The 23,106-nt window shown below is 35.5% G+C and overlaps 1 long non-coding RNA gene across 1 annotated transcript; it reads right to left on the bottom strand.

Moving 5' to 3' along the window:
- Nucleotides 1-513: 513 nt before the first annotated feature.
- LOC310917617 lies at nt 514-5,776 on the bottom strand. The gene is made up of 3 exons (XR_014591466.1): nt 5,683-5,776; nt 5,198-5,297; nt 514-644 (listed from the first exon to the last, which is right to left on the bottom strand). It is a non-coding gene; the product is annotated as an uncharacterized lncRNA (long non-coding RNA).
- Between the last annotated feature and the right edge of the window lie 17,330 nt (nt 5,777-23,106).

The raw sequence follows: 23,106 nt of genomic DNA, 5'->3' as shown, positions 1-23,106 counted from the left end.
AGAACAATGAAAATTAGAAAAAGAGTTCACTCTCCAAATTCCTTCAGTCATTTGTCTGGTGAGATTTCTAGTATGAACAGTAGCTACAGAGCAGCTTTGTGATATCTGATTGGCTTGAATGACAAGGAATTAAGGTGCTATCATGATTTGGATCAGTACCATCCTGAGAAAGGATAATTGTTGTGATGGAGAAGAGTCACTGAGCTGTTCCTAGACCTTAGAACATAAAAAAAATATTGCTGAATGTTGCTTTCTGACTATTCAGATTTATAATTGATGTTGCTAAATGAGAAAGATGAAAAGATGAGCAAATATTTTCAGTAATATCTTTTGTATACCAAGTTCTTGGCTCCTCCTTTCCACTCAGTATAACACAACTAAATCACAATGAGGCTACTGCATATAATCCTGCACAAATAGTTAATCCTTTAGGCTCTTCTAGGTTATCTTTTTGTCCCTATATACAAACCTTTTTCTTAACGTAAAGAAGGGTATACTCACTGTAGCAAAATAATCATAGTCTTACCCATACTTTAACTTCTCTAATCCCAGCTCCTGTTATGTCTGTGGTTGCTGATGGTTCCAACCACTCTTGCTAACCACCAGATATCTTTTTCCTTATGTAGCACCAGCTGCAGAGGAGACTAGAAACAAATAACAAGAGTATTCAGAAATTAAGTGGCCCATACAGGTATCTGACACTGTTGCAGGGTCTGGATTCCTAAGATGATGATGCCAGTCTAGACCTAACAGGTTCTCCTCATCTCAGTTGGGAAAAACTATGAAATGAAAGCTTCTCCAAACCTGACTTGTGCAACAGTTTCCGGTGAATTTAAGCCTAAGGTCAAGTACATCTCTTCTGTGCAGGTTGTTAAACTGCCCAAAGCAGGTCCCATTCTCTCCTTCAGTTCACCAAACATCAACTTACCTAACACATCATACAAACTTCAATCACACATATTTCTAGAAAAGGAAATTAGGACTGGAAAATAAGAGAAAGAAAGAAGGAAAGAAAAGAAAGAGAGAAAAGCAAGGTATGGCCACTGCCTCTTCGATTCTGGTATGATTTTGCCATACAATCCAAGGACAAATAGGGCACACAACTCATTCTTGCCTTTGCCTTTCCTGAGCTTTTCCACCAGGTAGAGCTTTCAATCTGGTGGCCACTGGAGAGCTGGGTTAGGAGCTCTAGGGACAGGTGTGGAGCATTGCCTACAGTGTGTCAGGGCTTGGCAGCACTGTGGGGCTGGGGTCTAGGGTGGGGTAGGGTGGGTGTGTGGAACAGGGCAGGGTCCTGCCTCACCAGGGAAAGACTTGACCTGTCCCTTCCCCCAAACATGCACCTGAAACATTCCAAGCCAGTAATTCTTCTAGGCTCTCACATTGACTTCAGAAAAAGAAAAAGAGAGCCAGGGTTGCCTGTATGCTTCCCATCCCTGAAGCTCCCCATTGCAAAAATTGACCAGAATTTTGACCATAATACCTGAAATTGACATCATACTAATGGCTCCAGAGAGAGTACAATATGATCTGCATCAGATGAAGTACAAAGTTACTCTATAGGAAGTAATTTAAATCAATACAAAGCACCTCAGAATTCTCTCAGAGAGACTTTGCCATTCTACCTGCTCTCTATTGATGTACTACTAAATGAAACTAAGTAGTACATCAATACACAGTTTTAATTAGGATGCTGGGGCCTGAGGAGATGTCTGACAGTTTTGATGGGAGAAGAAAGTGGCAAGTCTAGGAAAGGAAAAAACAGAGCTAAAGGAAAAATCAGTGTCAAGAGAATAATAAAAAAGTTAACAAAATCACCAGAGCTTGAACATAGAAAGAGAAGAGAGTACAGGTGAAGATCAATGTCTTAAGGCAAACAGAAGGGAGAAAATAGACTGGTGATATTGACAACAATAAAACTTTGTGCCTCTAGTTATTTTCTAGGGTGGCTGTAATTTCTTACAATAAAAATGCAAATATAGATTTCAAAATAGAAAGAAAAAGCTGTTAGCTGAAAGAATAGAATTTTTTTTCTTAAGTCTGTAGGACAAGTTTTCCTTAGGAAATTGTATTTGAAGTCATTAGGTATTTTTATTTAATGTAGCTTTTCCTGCACTGGTGAAGATGTCTGGGGTAAAAAAGGGATGGAAATAAAAACGATCTCAAAGTAGGCAGTTAGCTAATTGTTTAACCCAAGCTATTACTAAGTAATTACTAAGACTTCCAAACTACATTTACTGATGATAAGAGTGCCCAAGGTTTATTTGTCTGTGACCAGAAGAATGGTATGGATATTATCATTGCCATGTTGTATTTTGAAATGATATTTCAAGAGAAATAAATATATTTAATTTTTATGAATAAATAGTCAGTTTTAATGCCACTAACCACTGTAAAGTTTGTGCATGTATAGATTTCAAAAGAAAGTTTATTTCCAACAAGAAAATATTGAAGATTCTTTGAAAATTATTTTTAGATTAGCAGAAACTACCATAGGATAGCAATACATTAAATCAAGAGCTACAAGGATAAAAAATTACTGATAATGCAGTTTCAGTGGCTTAAAGGCAATTTTACTTCAATCAGACTGATTGCTACAATTAAGTAGAGTTAGAAAAGACTTTCAGTTTTCAGTCTTATGAAATAAAAACTATGGGAAAAGTCCTTATATTTTGTTTTCTTTTACAACAATTCTGTAACAAAAAGATTAATTTTCTTGTGTTTTTTTCTGAGACAGTTAAAATTCTGGTGACTTCTGCCCTATTACTCTTGACTTACAAATTCAAAGACATTTAATTCCTAGTAAGAAATGAAGTTAATAGTCATTTAATATTTAGTGAAGATAAAATTCCTAGGACTTTTACTTCAGGAAAAAAATGATAGCAACCCAAAACAACAAAAAAGGAATTAAAATTCAAAATTAATTACATTTTATCAAGATATTTTTTTAAGTTGCTTCATAAGCCCATTAATTTTAGGTTATGCATCTGATATTTAAATCAGGATTTCAGAATATTTCAAAAAAGATGTGAAATTAGCCATTTCAAATTCCTAAGCAAATATGTGATAGGGATATAAGAATAGAAAGACATATTTGAGAGTCCATAGAGAAAAAGGAAAGCAAGAAGAAAGTATTTTAACTGTGAATTGAATGGAGAAAATACAAATTAAAATGTCAAGGTTGTGTTTTGTGAAGGACTGTCAAGCATGAAAAATTCTATAACAGAATAAATAATTTTGCTGAACGATCATCTTGGAATCATAATTTTTCATTCCTTGTTGAACATTAAACCAAGATACCTTTCAATAACCATTTCACTCGGAATATTTGAGTCTTTCCAAATCTTGACAATTTCCTAATATACCAGTGTAATAATTCTGTAAGCTTAATATTTAATTCTGGTATTTGAAATTGTGTTATGACGAACTTTAGACTTTTTTGGTGCTCCTGGGTATTTTGTTGGTGCTGCTGGTGTTTATTTTATTTATTTTTTAATAAGCTTTACTATTTTTCCCACCAGGGTCACTTTACATTTAATAAAGGATGTTAGTGAAAATTTAAAAAGTATTAATCACCTGATTAATCACCTGCCTAGTTCTATTTCTATACAGGTATTTTTGTAAAATACTTTTGGCTTTACGAGGAGCACTGGGAAAAGGATTTATCTATTCTTTTAAAAGAGTTCCTCTTGGCATCTACATTTTCTTTGCCAGCAGAAGAAAGAGATGTAGAAAATGCAGCAGGAGCAGAAAAAGCAGAATTAGAAACATAAGTAGAATGAAGTGTTATTCTAAAAATCTTGTTCTTATTCCTTAATCTACACTAATTGAAAAGATGAATAGATTTATTGTTAGACAATTAATCACATAATATGAAGAAGTCTATGTCATCAAGCCTGGGTTGGTTTTCTATGTAATTTTGAAGTTTGTTAAACCTTTTCATCAATATATCTAAAGAAAAGAAAAGAAAAGAAAAGAAAAGAAAAGAAAAGAAAAGAAAAGAAAAGAAAAGAAAAGAAAAGAAAAGAAAAAAAACAACAAAAAAAAACAAACCCAAAAAAACCAAAACAAACAAAAAAACCCCAAACAAACAACAACAAAAAAAAAAGTACCAAAAAAGAAATGCTGCAAAACAAAGTGAAAAATAAATCCCTACCATTATTAAAATTCTTTATTAAAAAAGAAGCAGCGCTAATAGAATACATTAGTCTTTGATAATCTTCGTTTCTATTGTCATAAAGGAAATACAAGTACAGTACACAGGATCTATCACAGAATCACAGACTCTCTAGGTTGGAAAAGACCTTTAAGATCATTGAGTCCAATCCATGTCCCAACCCCTCAACTAAACCATGGCACCAAGTGCCACATCCAGTCTTTTTTTTAAACACATCCAGAGATGATGACTCCACCATCCCCCAGGCAGACCATTCCAGTACTTTATCATTCTTTCTGTAAAAAACTTTTTCCTGATATCCAGCATATATTTCCCTTGGCACACCTTGAGACTGTGTCCTCTCGTTCTGTCAGTTGCTGCCTGGAGAAAGAGACCAATCCCCACCTGAATACAGACACCCTTCAGGAAGTTGTAGAGAGTGATAAGGTCACCTCTGAGTCTCCTTTTCTCCAGGCTAAACAGCCCCAGCTCCCAGTCTCCAAACCAACCATGGAAAATACTGAGTTCCTTTAATTTTCAAAATGCTATTCAGCAGTGAATTGCTCACATGGTTAATGAATGAAGACCAGCTGTTCTTAGGTGTTGTCACGATTTAGTGCATCACTGCATTTGGTTGTTGGTTAAACTGGAGGTGGATCCAATGATGTTCTAACAGTTGGTTTAATAAGGTAGTAAGACGCAAGAATACAGTTTAGTTCAGTTTGAGCACCATCAAACAATTTTAGTTTGTCATCAAGACTCATCCAGTGCAGATGTACCACTGCAGTTGGTCTGCAGTTAATAATTAATGAGATTTGTATGCAATAATTTATTTGTGGGAGAAGAGGATAAAGAAATGTTACCTATAGCATGATTTTATTCTGAGGAATGGTTTAAAATCTTCTTTCTCTGTCACTCTCTAAATGTTTCTTTAAAGTCTTGTTGACAAGTTGCACTTACTTTCTAAGCATATGTCTATACATATTTTTCATTAATTATTTTCATTCTTTTTAAATTTTTCTTCTAAGTTAAAATACTTACCTTGCAGACAAGACTGTATCCTGCATTGCTATGAGACTTCTACTCAGAACAAGATGGAGCAAGTGCATAGGTTTGGAGGATGAGAAATGCAGTAGGAAAGCTAGAATACGGGAAAAAAAAGCTCCCAAATAAAGTAAAAATCTACAGAAGAGTAGCTATAGGCATAGTTTATTTAGCCATAGGTAATAAATATATTGGTTTAGTTACAATCAGACTAAGGAAAAATACTATCAAGTCTTTGAAGTCTCTCCCATTGAGTAAAACCTAAAAGCAATTAATCCTTCACTGCACTTCCTTAAACCTTAAAGGAATGAATATACTGAAATAGCAACCAAAATATCAGAAATTTGCATTTTCCTTTGCATTTCCATTTACAGAAACCTGTCTCAAATCCATACAACAAAGAAAAGCCTAACTGGGCTCTAATCAGATTTTACGCACAACTGCCCATGTTTTCCTATATGTTTTATATATTTGATCCTTACTCCAGCTTTTGGATGGAGAAGCAGAAAATCCTTACCTTAGTAAAAGAGGTGTTTTTCCTTCAGTTTGTGGTCCTTCCTCTTCTGTCCTGCTTCATTGACTGTTCTGTAAGGCTGCTTTTTGGATCTTTCTTTTAAATGCCACCAAGACCCCCCCTTCAAAACAATTAGTGATTGCTTCAAAACTGTTTGACAGGATGACCATGCACGAGAGAATTAGTTGCAGGTAACTTCAAATCCTTTTCCTGATAGCATGTTTTGCTTCTTAGAATAGGAAAAATCAATTATAAATTAATTGGCTACAGTAACACAAGGTCTTCTTAGCTTTGACTGATCAGGAGATTGGGAGACATCTTCACCAATAAGCAACATGTTTCCTAGCATCAAATTACCCTTTCTTTTTTGTCATTCTTACTGTAATCTGTTATATTTTTTAGTTTTTTTGAGCCAGGAAAACGATATTATTTACAGTATTGAATTGCCTGAATTTTGGCAGCTTGCATACCTACATGCAAGGTTGGGAGGTTGGATAAAATAACAGAGTTGTATTTAATCAAATGAATCTTCAACTATTTAATGATTTCCTCTTTTGTGTCTCTTCTCCAGGTCCATCAGAAAAAAACAGCAGGTATTTTTCACATATATAGCAACAATCTCTTCATGTTTGTCAGTGCTGAAAGTATGGATATTTGGAATTTTAACTAAGGAAACCCAATCATTAAATCGAGTTTCCTAAGAAGTAATTTTAACAGATATCTTTATTTTAAAAAGTGAGCATATTTATGAACAGACAAAAAGCAACTAATTAAGTGTGAAAATTACTTATAAATGTGAGCTATTTTAGCTGGAAAAGATGCTATGTCTGTGGCAAACAAGGTTTAGAATTTTGAATTCTGTTGCTGTGAATGATGAGCTACAACTGAAACCTGAGCTCAAATTTCATCATAATAGCAAAACACAGTTAAATGAACCATTGCTATTTTTCTTGTTTTTCCTTTCAGAAAGTGTCAGAGACAAAGCTATTTTTTTTTTAATCAAAACCACGATTTTTGTGCCAAAATTAATCAAACGTGGGATCTTTTAAAAGATCCAAAGGAGTATTCATGCCTGATGTGGAGGAGTGTGTCTCTGTATTTCAGACAGACCTCAATCATGAGTGAGGGAGAACTGAGGGAGGAGCTGCCCCACAAGGGATGAGGTGACTGAGGGTAATCCCTCTCAGTCTGTGTTCCCTCTCACCAGAAATGCACAGTGCCATGGGAGATGACCACGGGGAGCCAGAGACTCCAGCTGGCAGCAGCTGGGATCCATCCCTCCAGGAGCCAAGCTGGGGGCAAAAGGAGAAGGGCACTGGAGGGAAGCCTACAGTGTATGTTCAAGATATCCATGGGATGAGAATGGCCACTCATGGTGTGGATGGGACAATGGGAGGGGAGGCCACAGGTGGGGCTGGATGGGGCCAGAAAGGGTTGTTAGTATCCTCAGGACACTGAGAACTTTGTGTGCACCTGTCACCATCACGTTGTAGAATCAATCTTATCAGCCCTTCAGGTATAACTTTGAGAAAGATGGAGTTTATGTGGAAGGTCTCTTCTCCTCAAACCCACACAGTTTTTCATTGGAACACTATAAAATGATCCCTAAGAGATGTTTAAAGCCAGGGCACATTGACTATACTTTGTGTTCTCTATTCCCTTGCTAGCTAATGGATTTATATTCAATTAAAGATAAACCAGAAAAAAAGAAAAAAAAAAAAGAAAAAAGAAAAAAAAAAAAAGAGAACCACAGTATTTCAGTTTTCAATGAACTCTTGTTTAAAAGGCACTGTAAAAAAATCTCTGGTACTTAACATCTTTAACAAGGTGTGCTTGTTAAAAGAATAAGGAGAATTGCTTAGTGTGGTGGCTAGATTGCTATTCCTCTGAAAACACAGGGGTTCTATCTGCTGCCTTATTTTTTCATAAATATAAAAAAGCTGGCTCCAGTTTGCTGATCTATAGCCATTAAAGGTCAGTTTTCAGGCTTGACTGCATAAGATGCCAGTAAGCAAATCACTAAATTAATGCCTAAAATGGTATTTTGGTGAGTAAATAATGAGCTATTTCCCAAATTTTTATACTTGACTCCTTAAAATTAGGAAGGGTAAAAAAATCCCTAGTTAAAAACCAGTTATTTATGCAAAAGTGATCTTCAAAGCTGGAAAAAAAAAACCCTAGTTGAGGTCCCTGGAAGAGTTAAGATATTAATGCACTTTGCAGGATTAGACCTTCAGAAGATCAAGAATGTTGCCTGAATTTGGCTTATAATCTTATCTTCCCTCAGATATTTTTTGAAAGCAGTAAAACAAAAGATATAAATTATGAAATACGGAAGTAATATGAGGTCGCTAAAATACAATTATTTAAATTATTTTCTAATGACATGGGAAAGATATAGATTCAAATTCACTTGTGTGTAGGTTCATTTCACTCAAACCTAGGTATCCTAATGCAGGTCCCTTCATTTGGAATTAGCTGCTTAGTTTCCCATTTTATATAACAGAGGTCTAATCAGCATATTCACTGGAATTTAGTCTTAAGTCCATTGTCCAGACCTAAAAGTTTAATTTAGAAAGAAGTGAATTATACCTTTGCTTCCACGCTGATCAATTATTTGCCAACAATGAGGGACCTCAGGTGATTTTAACATTGCAGTCACCAACATTTAACCAGATTAACCCAATCAAATTATAATACTTATAATTTAATGAAGTTATTCCTCAGTGACAATGGAATGAGGAAAGAAATTATAGTTCTTTGTGAATGTATAATGTAATACTAGATCTTTTCCCCATTATTTTATAACAGCTTCTTCTAAATTAGCTGAAATAAAGTTAAAAAAAATCAACTTAGGAATTCTGCTTTTTTTTACTTTTTCCACCCAAGTGTACTCTCAACAAGTACTGAGCATATTTGATTTTAAGAGGAACATGAAAAAATCAATATTAATTTGTTCAGATGTTTTTCAGATTTTTAACAGCTTTGTGATATGGTCAGCATATAGACAGAGATCATACTCTATACATCAATGCACAGTCATTTGAATGTTTGACCTTACCATAGCAGGAATTAACTACTAGATTCAGCATTGAGAATTGCATTTATTTGTCCTGTATCCAATTATATGATGGGAAAATGGTGTGATGTATAGCAGTGATGCCTGGTATCTGAGGATAGTAAAGCTTGCAATCATTTTTGCCTTGGTGTTTGATTTGCAGAGACAGAAACAGGTGACCTCTGGAGAACATTTATGACATGGGTGTTTGCTTACAGGTTAAATAACATAATCTTGTGCAAATAAATAGTTTTCTATGGTCCAGCCTTCATTCTGCTTGGGCTGTTCATGTTGTCACACTGATACACTGTGTAATTTATTTATTTTTTAAATAAATGTCATTATTTCTTTTCACATCTCAAGACATGGGATATAGGCATACTTCCCATTCCTAATCTCCATGATAACTGCAGAACTTCCTTTTCTCCTGGCTGGCGTGGCAATATTCCAACAGGACAGATGCTGGGGATTAGGTTTTTCTGCTGCAAGAATCATGTTTTATTCACTGGTTGTAAAAGAACTTTCTGAAGACCAAATGCAGAAGAAAGGCACTGTGAGGAGCCTTGTTAACAGATCTAGGTCTTTCCAGATCTGGAAAAAGGTTTAGGATGTCCAGTATTTGTATTGACAACAGTTGATGGAAGGGTATGTTTTCAGGGTATGTTTTCTCACAATCAGGCTTGTAGCCTGCTTATGGAATACTTAGTTTTCAGACAAAGCACTTCCAAATTTATCAGCCCATGTCATGAGTTGCTAAACACTGGGAGAGAAAAGCATATAGAACAATATTATCTGTCAACAGCACAGGATTGTCACCCTGATCTTTTTCAGCCTTCTGATTTTTGCATTTTTGTAGTGGAGTTTCTCACAGATTTTCATTTAAACGAAGTGATGTTGTTGTAAACTGTCCCTCTTTATCATCCCTCTCTTGAGTGGTTGGAGAGGTGGCAACCTCATTGTCCAATCTATGGTTATTGTCCAAAAGCTCTATAAACAGAAGCAGAAAAATAAACTTCCCTCTTTTTGCCCTGATGGCTTGACTGTGTACATGTCATTTATTTCATGTCCTATAGTGACACAGGGTAGCTTGTAAGACCTTAAAATCTCAATGCAAGAGGAAACGAGTGTTCATATAGTATTTTAATTTTTGATTAAGACAAATAAAAGCATGGGAAAAAGGGTCCTTGGAGTTTTGGGTGTAAATACTGTACAATTCCCACTGTAGAAAGTATCCTATTTGTAGTCAGAGGATTAAATTGCATCAGAACATTACACAGACTTTTACATGGAAGAAACAAATATACTTTTGTCAACTGTGAGACAAACCAGATGACTGGGCTTATATCCATCTGCAATGAACTTATCATTCCAGGATGGCTTAAATTTGAGTTGCTCATAAGAAACAGGGTGTTTTTGCATTGCAGTACTTCTGCCTCAATTTAGACATCAGCAGCAAGATGAAAAGTATCTGACTGTAAATAGGCCCTTTTCTCTTCATAGGCTAAGAAAAGAGTCTTGAAGACTGGCTCAGCTCTTGATATCCGTAATGTAGAGATTGATCTTTAAAAATTTCCTAGCAGAGGGTAGACCAGGCCACAGATTATCTGACATAATGTATCACAAATTTATTTCCCACAGATATCCATGAGTGACTATTTCACTAGCTCATTCCATGACCATTTTTTCTGGTGATGCAGACCTTGAATGCAATAATAATAATAAAGTAGAAGTATTAGCAGAAGGACATTTGAAGCAGAGATCCAGGTTTCATTGCAACACTATTCATGCAATAAACCTATATAAATGGTGCTCCATTTATGTTTATGCTGTATAAACCAGATTTTCACAATTCAGAAATGCATCAAGAAGTAGTGCATGAGAGTTTAACCTCTTCCATTACGATATATGTTTCTTTCTGACTTTTGACCAAGAACCACCCTGTTAAAAGTATACATTTTTTTAAAAGCCCTATCTTACTTGCAGTTACCTACTCTAAGTTACCATTTTTAATCACTTATTTTCTTTTTCAACACCTAAAAGTGGAGAGCTGCCCATCAATAATAACCTAGATGAATCTGAATATGTGGAACTGAAACTCTGAGCCCACAAGAGATGGGCCAGTGACTGATCTTAGTGTTGATAGAAGTTTACAAAGAATTAGAGTACCCTCTAGGCTTCGAAGTTATGCATTGAATTTTACTTAACTGAAGGCTGGCACAGGCCTGGGGAATGTGTCCATTCCACCCTTGTAAAACACAATGGTTTCAGAAGATCTTTTTTGAAGTAAATGCTTTAGCTCTGTAGTTCAAGGTGGCCTCTGTAGCATCTTCTAAGCTACTGCTGAAGAGATAGGCAGCAACCTTTCCTCCATGGTTTTTAATAAAAATAATTGTGATTATTTAGGCTTTGAGAGAGTACTAAATGTACAAAGATTGTTCATATCAGTTTAATTCCTTTGTGACCTGAAGCCAGTGACACTGCTTCTGTAAATCCTAAACAACCGGAGGCTGGAATGGGGCCCTGAGCTGCTTGGTTCAGCCGAGCTGGCAGATCCTTTAAGTATATTGTCAAATTTTGGGCATCAACATTTTTTCTGGTACAATTTGTTTGTGTGCAGGCTGTTAGGCACCTAAGTAGTTAAGTGGGAATTGCTGACCAGCTTTTTGGACTTTCATATGGAGATACAAATTTACATTTTCTCAGATAATTTTTTTTTTTTATTTCTCCCTGAGGTGTTCAGAAGACAAGAAAATTGGTTTAGTACAACCATTAAATAAAGTGACTTGCTGCAAAGAAACAAAAAATTGTTTATTGTTTAAAAAAATACTCTGTGAGTGAATTGAGTTGCATTCTCTGCATATTACAGACATCTGTTTCATATAATTTTCTTTGAACATGTATTAAATATCACTATCAGATTAAATCACTTGATCCTTTTTTTCCTTTTTAAGGTATAAATATATGCACGTGAGCAATATGTTCATTTGTGATTTTCAATTTGTGAAACCAGGTTATAAACACTGCATTGGAATCTGTTCTCAAACACGAAAACAATTAATAAAAATCAGCAGGCAAATATATTTTTAAAATTTTTATCCCGAGGAAAATCAGACACCTCCTTGAATTTCAAAAACTTGACAGTGCTAGTGATGGTTAGATAGTTTCAAGGTATCTGATGCTCTAAGCCAATTCAATTATTCTATTTCTTTTGGATTATGCATTAAGAATTGCAGTGTAACTGTTATTGGAAGAAAGCTCTTAGAATTAATAAGATTTAATTCACTGATTCATATCCACTGTTCTTTTGTGCTGATCATTAACAGGATAACTTATCTTGGCTGAACTGCCTGTCCCAAAAGAAAATTGCTTGGTCCTACAGTGCTTTTTGAGGTAAAGAAAAAAATAAAGGTTTCATAGAACTGGTTATAGTTTTCAGGAACGAGCAGTGTTGTGTTTAAATTTATATACTTACAGGAACACTTGATTGCTAATTTTATCCAGTAGCCCAAGATTTCCCAAATAAGGCACATCCTTTCAATACAAAAAAATAACTAAACCGAGATGTTGAGAGAGGATTTTCTCTTTGCAGATGTCAGACAAAGAATACACAAAATTATATCATAGACATTAAATACGTGCCAATATATGTGAATCAATTTTTCCCACAATAGAGAAGCTTGGGGTTTCAAATAAATTCATGGGCAGAGAATCTCCCATAACGTTTTTGATCAGGATGTCTTTCCATACACTATGTGAACAACTTGCCAATGAACAGCTATTGATGAATGCAGAAAAAAGGCAAGATGGCAGCTTACAGAAGTATCTGCTATCTATGTATTTTTAACATCAGCACCAATTTCCCCATACAGTTAGTCTTAAAACATGCTGTTGCAGATTGGAGACTGCTGATGAAAACTTGAGAAAAACAGAAAAGAATTGTTGTTTAAGATAGCATTGCAATGCTCACTAGAGGTTTTTTCTTTAAAGTTGAGAATCTTTTGGTGAGCTACTCACTCACTTTTCTGCAATCATTGCTAGAATATCTACCAACATGGTAGATAACAGTGTTTTTCAAATCAATATATCCTTTCTAAATATTTATTTATTGATAGGGTTTATTTTATTTTATGTGAATTGTATTTGATAAAGTTAAAATATTTAATTATTCCACCCCACATGCTAATTCAACAGCAATAATTGACTCAATACATTTTTTGATTCTATAGATTTCTATAATAATTATATGAATTACATACCATATATTCTGATTTCAGAAGTTACCAGTCCATGAATTTCCCACAACAATAGGCCTTTTCATGCTGAAATGTGAAAAATTTGAAGCCATTTTGAGTCTAATGGATATTTATTAAGCTTGACAGGAAATAATTTTCCCTTCACAAGGCAAACTTTGAGACTTTTAATTTAATCACATTTTTAAATGGAACAAAAAATAAACCAAAAAGGTCTCTGTCATAAATAAAAAAGTAGAACAAAAATATATTTATATATTTCATTGTAGTTAATGCATAACACTTTGATTAAAATTATTTTTGCTAATTTTGTTATCAATTTCATAGTTAATACTGTTTAAAAAAATTCCAAAGCTTCATTAATGCTATTTTCCCCTTTTTATTTTTATTCAGATATTGATAGAGTCATTTCTGTGAAAAATTTAGATTAAAAGTGGTATTTTTGTATGTTTCATTTATAATGAAACAATTATAATCAGAGGCGATACTATAACACAAGTAGAGATACAGGTTCATTTCCAATGAGAGGAGAATGCCCCCATTTTCCCGCTGCATACCGGGGGTAAGGGACACCTTTATCTCTGATATAGACTTCATGTATAGAATTATGTGAGCTACATAATCTCTTAGACAACATTTCATTTGCAAGAAATGCAGTAAGGATTAATGAGGATTAATTTGATAGGGCTAGGGGGCTGAAAGGCATTTGAGCAGGGCCACATTTGGGTTTGGATGAAATCTTAATATGTCCTAATTTGTCTATGACAGCAACTGCCTAAAGATGTCTTTTGGATTTTGTTTGCAAAAAGTATATTCTGAGCTCAGCCTGGGAGACTGTAAAATAACCAGAGGTTTATTAAAAGCTGTTGAGTACCAGAGCCGAATTTTGCTCAGTTCTCCCCTGTGGACCATATGAGCCTAAACTAATTCCTTCCTCTTACAAAACATCACAATTTTAAATCTGTGTGTGTTTTTCAGTTCAAGACTTGCTAGGTCTTCCTTCCTTCCTTCCTTCCTTCCTTCCTTCCTTCCTTCCTTCCTTCCTTCCTTCCTTCCTTCCTTCCTTCCTTCCTTCCTTCCTTCCTTCCTTCCTTCCTTCCTTCCTTCCTTCCTTCCTTCCTTCCTTCCTTCCTTCCTTCCTTCCTTCCTTCCTTCCTTCCTTCCTTCCTTCCTTCCTTCCTTCCTTCCTTCCTTCCTTCCTTCCTTCCCTCCCTCCCTCCCTCCCTCCCTCCCTCCCTCCCTCCTTCCTTTTTCTCTACCTATCTCAGGTTTTTTGATCATTATCAGGCCATGCACTTTCTGTATATTAATATTGGGCAAATGTTGATAGGCTTATTCTGTCTATGAGCAATAACTCAATAGTAAAAGGGCAGAGGATTTAGAGAACCATATTTTCTCTTTGTAGTTCATTCCCACCTAGACAAAAAAAGTGCTTCAACAATTTAGGTTTCACATAAGATGAAAGCCCACCATGTGTTGTATTTTCACAAGTCTTTCAATAAGGATCAACAAAACATTCAAATTGCTTGGATTTCAACTGATGTAAACGAGAACTTTCATCAGTTTCTGTGATCAGGTCTTTGGATACCAAACGTTTTAATATATACTTAGTTGAATACTGATAAACTTGGTCAACGGTGAGCTCTCCTCTTATCAAACTACATTCAGAGCTGGGATCTCATCTGTTTTCATTTTAGACTACATTAATTTTCTTTTAAAGTATGTTTTATGTCAGAAATTTAAACCTTTGTTCATGGCCTGATTTACACAAACTACACCCATTAAAAACAAATCAAACCCGATTTCTAACATGGACATCTTCTGCAGAGGGTCATTTGTGTGTAATGTTGGAGCCAATTTGCTTAATTTACAATTCAAAACAGTCAAAGGAAATTTTGGCAATTGTTAAAGGATTATCATATTGATTGATTGTGGTGGTGGGTTTTGTTAAGCTGTTTTGGAGTTGTTTATCCCAATGGTTCATCCCTGTTTTCCCTCCCTGATAAATCAGGTACTGTCCAAAGGTATCTCCTCTGCTGTCCCTCTGTCCACCTCTCCTGACCCTGGCCTTGCTCTGGAAGTTTCAGTCAGCTGTCCATCTTCCCCCTGACCCTGCCCTGTGTTATAGAAAGTTACCTGTCAGTCTGGGGCCAATCTCATTTCTGTTCCACTCCCTCCACCTCCTGGTTTAAAAGCGGGATCGAGCTTTGTTTTGACCTCTTTTTTGTCATCCCCTCCCTCTTTGGGAATAAAGGTCTGTGAGAAATCGTACAGAAAAGAGCCTCCAATGATCCTTGCTCTGATCCTAGACATCACAACAACAGAAGCTGTAGCAAGCAGCTTTGCTCTCCACTGTCACTCAGACTGCTGGCACTTTGGGGGCAGCCACTCTTGGCACATGGCTGGAGTGAGAGCTAGTTGGGATTCTCCGGCCATGGCATCAACTGGTTACTTTACCTTGTTTTTAAAACTATATAACTGCATCAAATCAAACAATGGAAAAAAGAGATGCCAAAGATGGGAAGTTGGATTTAACTTTTCAGGTATTTATTAACATTTCAGCATTATCTCTCAATATACAATATGATTTATAGACAAATACAGGAGCAGTAAGGAGAAAAAAGGTGAAAGAGACAGAAGCAGTACTCAAAGATAATATTAAATGTAATAAGCCAGTGTAAATATTGTCCATCTCTAATGAAAAACAAGAGTCTAAGCAAGAATTCTTGAAGTTAATATGAGTGGCTTTATTAGCTACAGAAGGATTTTTAACATACATATATTATTATTTAGTTATTGTTCCCTGCTATTGCCTCGGAGCAGTTAGGATCAATGATCTTCATTGTGTTAGGTATTTCATGGATAATTGAGAAAACACGGTTCCTCTCTTAAGAACCTGACAAGTGATCTTTTATATTCCGCTAAAATTCTGCACAATTTGCAATGACATTGAATACAACAGGAAACAAATTTAATTTTAAGCCTTGGGTTGGATATTCTATCCTACTCTGACAGAAATTAATGGAACTTCTGCAAATTTATCCAGGGTGAAGTATAATGAAAAATGGTTATATAAAGAAAAAGCCACATCTGTTTCTAAGAAAAATAAGAAAGGAATAAACACTGACTACAACAGAAATCCAAAGCTCTGCACAGTACTACCCAAATTTAAGCAGTGCTAGACAAAGTCTATTGTGCTCTGGTTTTGCTGGGAGTATGATTCATTCTAAATGAAGTTAAATTGGGAAGTGTCCCAGAGAGAGTAAGGAAGGGGAGGGAATTTTTGCAAAACTGTACTGTTTCATGTTCTGGTGGCCACAGTTTCCTCCTGCACACATAAATATAGGGAAAATGCATTGTTGGACTTCAGCTGGATAGAAACAAATACTTTCAGTCTGTGGTGTAGTGCAATATCTTTCCTGCTCTGAAAATCCTCATGCCTGTGTAGCACTTCAGCTAGTCAATCTACTGCATCTCACACTTGGTGCTGAAAAGCAAGAGAAAAACTGCAGCATTGTAATGGGTGTGTAGGAGCTGGAGTGTAGGAGCAGCATAGCAAAGAGAAAACAGGTTAATGCCTACAGGACACCTTGGCATGACATGGCATCCAAGAGCAGTTTCTGTCCTCATACTTCTATCAATCTCCCAGCTATGGAAGACTGAGATGAGAAATCTTGAGGCCAACAATTGGATCACAATTGTGGTAAATTGCACTTTCATCATCACAGAACATGCTGGCAGAAAAAGTTATCCATATTATGATGTATTCTTGCTTGTTGGATGCAAATTTTTCATGGCAGAAAGCATGCTGTGGAGACATTACTCAATTTGCCAAGGACATTTACTTCTCTTCTCTTCCTTAGAACACTGTCCACTTGGCAAGCTCGCCTTTATAAATAAGGAGAAAAAGTGAAAAATATCCATAGAACCCATGACAACAGTAATTTCTAACTTGAATTTATTTCTTTTTGGAATTTTACTATCTTCTAACTGGGAAATGATGTGTATGTATTTTTTACTTGTTACACAAGATGTAAAAGAAAATTATAAACAGCATGAACAAATGCATTGAACTAAAATACCTAAAATATTGGCTTGAGCCCAGGAGTCAGGCTCAGAAATACTACGAACTAGAAATACATTTTTGACGTTGGCATGTCAAAGGGCATATGACTGGATTTTAGTGATGTTTAAGAATCCTTTTGGGTATTTCAGTCCCTAAAAATTTAGCTGTTAATACTGCAGCAGGCTTTCCCAGGACAAATCTATAGTCACACATATGTTCCACTATTTCACAGAAAATCGGCTTAATATAGGTAAAGCTTATTGTTTAAATCAAGAAAACAGGACAGAACAGGAAAAATACTACACACAAAACATACATGCATACATATAAATGTTCAGTAACTTAGGAAGGTTACTTCTACTGATTAATTCTGAAAAAAACCATATTTTGTCCAAGTGTTTTGTCTTATGGTTAAAAGAATATATCAAACACTGTTTTTAGTAAGACCATTTCATGGTAATTGCAGTCAATGTTCAGCAACAGATAGCATCAGACACATATTTCAACTTATGTCTGTAGTAGAGAGTTATCAGCTGCTTCATACATAAGTAATATATTCATGTTTCCCTATTTATAGGAAGCCATTGTACCAAGGTGGTTGACCTCAGCAAATACCTGTATCTCAGCATCAGGTCTGCACTAGACTTCTGCATCAATGTGCCCTTGAGGCACAAAGCCTTCATATTTCAGCTCTGTTTTCTAAGGGAGAAGTTTTGGTCTTACATTGATGCAACCTTAAAGGATGTCAGGTGAAAAGTGCAGAAAGGAGAATAATTTTCACAGTACATAAATAATAATTGCAATTTTTTATAAAAACATATTGGAAAAAAACTTTAATAGAAAATTGTGTTGAATGCATTACTTTCTCTTCCTTTCCTCTTTTGGTAAGTAATAATGAAATTTATTCCAACTGCACCATCTGGATTATTATTGGCACAGTAAGTTAGGGAATTTTGCATTTTCCACAGGTAATTCATATATTTGTAACCATTCCCGTTTCCATTTGAATACATTGTGCCAGACCCTTTTTCAGCAATGAATGCTCTATGTAAGCCTGTTGAGTTCAGTAGAAAGTTCACTTCTGACTTCTGTATTGGAATCAAGGCCCATATACCTTAAAGATTGCCATTACAGGCACAAGGACAACCTTCTAATAGAGTACAGCCATCAGCTGGTGAGCAGACATCCATTTGCCAATGGAATACACCAGCTGCATTTCACTATAGAGAGCAAGCAGGTAAGAAAGGACAGTTCTAGAAAGTTGGGATGGCTGTAGACAGTCTCTACATGTGGCATCTATCATCCAAAGCTGGTACAGCAATTCCTTGTTCAGTGTGAGAATACAGAAGTGTGCAAATGTTTCATAAATTCAGGGATATTTTTTCCGTGGATTTTACTGCATGAGGTGTTATTTTTTGGATTTGAAAGTTTGGGAAGCCGTAGCTGTCAGTGTATCTTCCATAGTAACTACAGCTGGCTAGGTAACAGGAATGCTGTCATGGAAAAATAATAAACTCAACCTCAAATTTCAGGTGTCACAGATTGTTTATTTGTTTGTTTCAACGACATCCCCAAAAACAAGCAAGCAAATGAGACTGTTTCCTGGATTCCTCTTCTTCTCAGTCAAGTTCTATGTTAAGCTATTTTTTTGGCATAAGATAGAGCAAGTTGAAAGTTCCTTCAAAAGCAATGCTTCCACCAGAATTGTCCACATCTGCAGTGTGGAGGGTTGCACAGCTGTGTGTTCTGGAGTAAGTCCCAAGATGTGAGGAGTAAATTGGACCTGCATCCTCATCTGGACAATGGGAGAGGGGTGGGAACTCAGTGCTGCAGCCAGAGGACTTTCCTGCTTCATAGCCAGTGGGACAGGGAATGGCTGGGCTGCTGTGAGCTGCCAGTGGTAACCAAGGCAGAAGTCTAACACCCACACCCATATGAATGCATTCAATTTAATACCCCTCGTTAGCCAGTTGTGCTTCCCAAGTAATGAGTCTTGTCTCCTCTTTTTGACTCCAGACCTGGGAACTACTCTAGTGAAATTTTTGTGAAAACAGACATACTGCCACTAAAAGTTGCAGTCAATATATCATTGCTATTTAATGGAAAAACATTCTTTTGAAAAATTCCTTTCTGTTTTCACATCAGAATATTTAACTGGTAGAGGAAGTGGTGGGTGTAGAGGGACAGCAAACTCAGCAAATGCTCAGACGAAAAATCAGAGTAATTAGGTGGGAGCCCAAGAAAAATCATGAGCAAGTAAGGGAGGTTTTGCAAAAATAGGCGATAGGAAGCCAGCGTGACTTCTGCTCCTAAATCTTTCACTTTGCTTGATACTGCTGTCTTAAATCTTTCTTCTGATCAGCTTTCTGTCATTTGAATGTTTCCACTATTGATGATGATTTCACTTCACTGGGAAATATTATTCTGTTGCTAGGAATTAAATGTGGTAACCAGGATGCTATAAAACAACAAGAAGTTTATAATGGTTTTCTTAAAGCATGATATTCACATAAGTTAATAGTGTCTGTTCACATGGGGAGTCTGTGATCATTAGGTAAAAGAACAGCCTGAGACATTTGTCTCCAGAAATGAGAGATTGTAACACTCTCTTGCAAAGTCATTACAGAAGAAGAAACATCTGAGACATTGGCAGGCGCATTAATGTGCTGGCTCATATAGTAGGTGATGCTGAGAATGAAGTGGTTGATATACAGGAGAAACCTTTGGAGATTAAAGAAGAAAACTATATAAATAAGCCCTCTTGTAGGAATAAAGATTCCAGTTAAGATACTCCTCAAAAAGCCCTGAAAAGTGGTGTTGATTTAATATCCCCTACAGTTAGAAAACTGCATGGCAGACCCAAACGATGTTTTCATACTTCTCTTTCTTACCCTTTGTCTAGTAATTATGTGAATCAATAATAAAATATCCTTGACTTTGAATGGTAACTTTTTCATAACCACTCTGCAGAAATGTCAGTATCTTCTGGGTACAAGGCAAGAAAATCATCACATGCAATTTTTGAATCTAACTTCTGTGGGAAAATTGCAATTGTTTTTGGTTAGTATCTTGCATGGTCCTAGGGGAGTGCCAAGGCTATTTATGTTTTAAGCTTTATTAGTATAAGATGCAGGATAATTATTTTCCTGGAAGAATCTTAGGATAAAAATTCGTGGTTGTTTGCTGTTAAGTGGAATGTCTAAATAAAAATATAGTGGTTAGACAGAAATAATGGAATATATAATTTGCCATAAAAGGATTTCTTCTTTTCTTTCTCCTCTGCAATTGTATTGTAGCTAAATTTCCTCTTCTGTGTTTGCATGTTCAAATCTGCAATTAATTGAGGGCTCATTTTATTGTACGTTTGAGTCTAATTACTTCTTTGGTCGGCCCAATCTGGTATTTAGACATCTAAGTACTTGAGAAAACCCAACTGTTATTTGCAAGTATAATTACTTGCAATCAAAAAGACAAGTGGAAAGGTGACATTTTCCTTGGAAATTAGCCCTTCTACATTATCTTTTTATTTGTATAAAATGCAGAAGAGACCAATTCACTTTTGGAAAACAAAGTGTAATTCTTGGGAAATCCTAAGTCACTCTTTCTCTTTCCTCACTCATGCTGCAAGAGGCAGTCAAAAGATAATATTCAGAGTAGTAATCCTTCAAAGCATTTAGGCATTACAAAAGAAATCACTATACACATCAGTATTGAAGATATTTAAGTAGCTGATTCTTTTTCTGAATGTTTGGCAAATATCAAATTCTCTTAGAGAAAATAATATGGAGGAAAATCCTACTAAGAGGTTTTCCAGAATTAGCTATGAAGAAAGAAAATATTTTTATGGATATTTCTTTAGCTATACCATAAGCATAATTACATGTATATTTAAGTAAAGCTTTTTTCAGAGTTCAGCAATTTCCTCTGAAATAATTTTGTCAAATATTGAATTTTATCCATTTCTAATTGTATTATGGAGCAGCTTTCCTATTTTACATATAATGACTTCCATTTAATGCACTTATTGTTAACTTGATCTGCTGTCCAAAGATATGGAACTGGATCATGATAAAATAAATAACTATTTTTAATCATTTTGTTTTAAGCAAATGTATCTAGAAAATTTAAGAATCCTCACCAGATTTTAAATTCTTTTTAAGGAAAGATTAGTTTAAAAATTAAAAGAGAAAATAATGTGACAGATGCAAAAGAAATTTTTATTTAAAACAAATTATTATGCAGAACCTTGTCCAGAAGACTGTCCTTTAGATAAAAAGCCATTTTTTTCAGTTGAAATAATGAGGGAAGACAACGTGAATAAGAGAGAAGACATCCTACAGATATATTATTGTTGTACTAATTCTGTAGAAATTACTGTTAATCAAACTTAGACAAATATTGCCATAAATTATTCTTTAGTTTAGTGGAGTTTAGTTTAGTTTAATTTGATATCCTGGCATATGACTGTGTCACACATACAAGGGTCAACAGCAAAGGAAATTGTCTCAGAAATATTTCTAGGGAATTAACAGGGATTAAAGAGAGGTAAAGCTGTCTGAAAGTTTTCAGAGTGCAGCAAAATCTTGGAGGGAATTAGACCCATTGTGTACATCTTGAATACACAGATGACAAATAGGAATCCTTCATTTCTTCTAGGGCAAAACTAGAGTTCACATTTTTGTAGGTTCTGAATAGCTAGAGAGATTGATATTTGCACCATTTACCCTTTTATCAGTCTCCACTATCATGGGTACAAAATTCCCTATGAAGAAATTGGAAATTTAAGGAATGACCACCAAGTGCTTTCCATGACAATTACACTTCAAACTCATCATAATCTGATATTTCAGTCCATCTATCTGGAGACAAGAAAATTTCCTAATTTAGCTGCCAATGCTTTCTTCAAAAGGTGGAAAGACAGGATAATCAAACAAAAATTTGAATCATTATAACCTGGTTATTACATTTTCATAAGCTTTTTACTAGTTATTTGACCATCTAAGCTATGGAAGAAAATGTCAAAATATAACTCCTGTTCCCTACCCATTCCTTACTGGAAACCAATTTAGGAAAAAAAACCCAGTAAGTTTTTAAACAATAAAGTTCTCGCCAATATTGATCTGACAGTCTCAGTCTATATTCGAAAAAAGCCTAAGACTTGCTATTGGGGAAATTTAAACTATATAAGTCAGAAAAAAAATCTTTAATTTCTTAAATTATTTATCCAGTATCTCCCTATAAGTTACACTGAATAATCTCTGTTTGAGGAATGTTGAGGAGACATAGGTTTTCTGGCAGAATATGTTACTGAGTGGGTCAGTGTAAGTCCTGGAATGCATTAAGTGGTCACCCCACAGACATGAATAGAATCAAACTGCAGCTGGGAACTCAGGGCTCAGCATGAAAAATGGGGAAATCCTATTATGAAGCCTTGCTTTATGTTCAACAGGAAATGGTTTTATATCATGACCTTCTTCCACTTTCTGAAGATGCCTTCAATTTGGAGTTACATTATTGTTATCTACTTTGGTTGAACCAGGATACTGACCAAAGCTGGTGTAAAGGTGAGCTTAGAAAGATTTTGGACCACTTCTCTGTCACAGAAAAGAAAGAAAAATAGGAATTGGATTAGACCACACCAGAGTCTACTAGCATTGTTTGGTGTTGAAACCTTTAACACCTCCCAAAGAATTTTCATGTCACAGTCAGGAGTTTTTTCCTATGTGAATCTAAAGGGACAGTATGATGCTGGAGGCTTTACACTATTTCCTTAATAGAGTTATGCTTCTCACAGGAGAAAAAAAGTGTTCTTACTGCATCTGGTAACCAAGTAAGCATACCACAGGAGATAAAATTTAACATTAAATAACCAAGAATTATCTCTAAGTACGTTAAAAAAAAATTATTTTGACAAAAATAGCAATTGTTCGATCCCACATATCTCTAAGAAATATTTAATGGCAGCTGAAATTAGACTGGAAACATGAAAAATAGTAGCATAAATATGTGATTGCCACA

This window comes from Zosterops lateralis (assembly GCF_965231275.1).
Source record: "Zosterops lateralis genome assembly, chromosome: 1".
Taxonomy (NCBI): domain Eukaryota; kingdom Metazoa; phylum Chordata; class Aves; order Passeriformes; family Zosteropidae; genus Zosterops; species Zosterops lateralis.
This window is presented reverse-complemented; position numbering and strand designations above follow the sequence as displayed.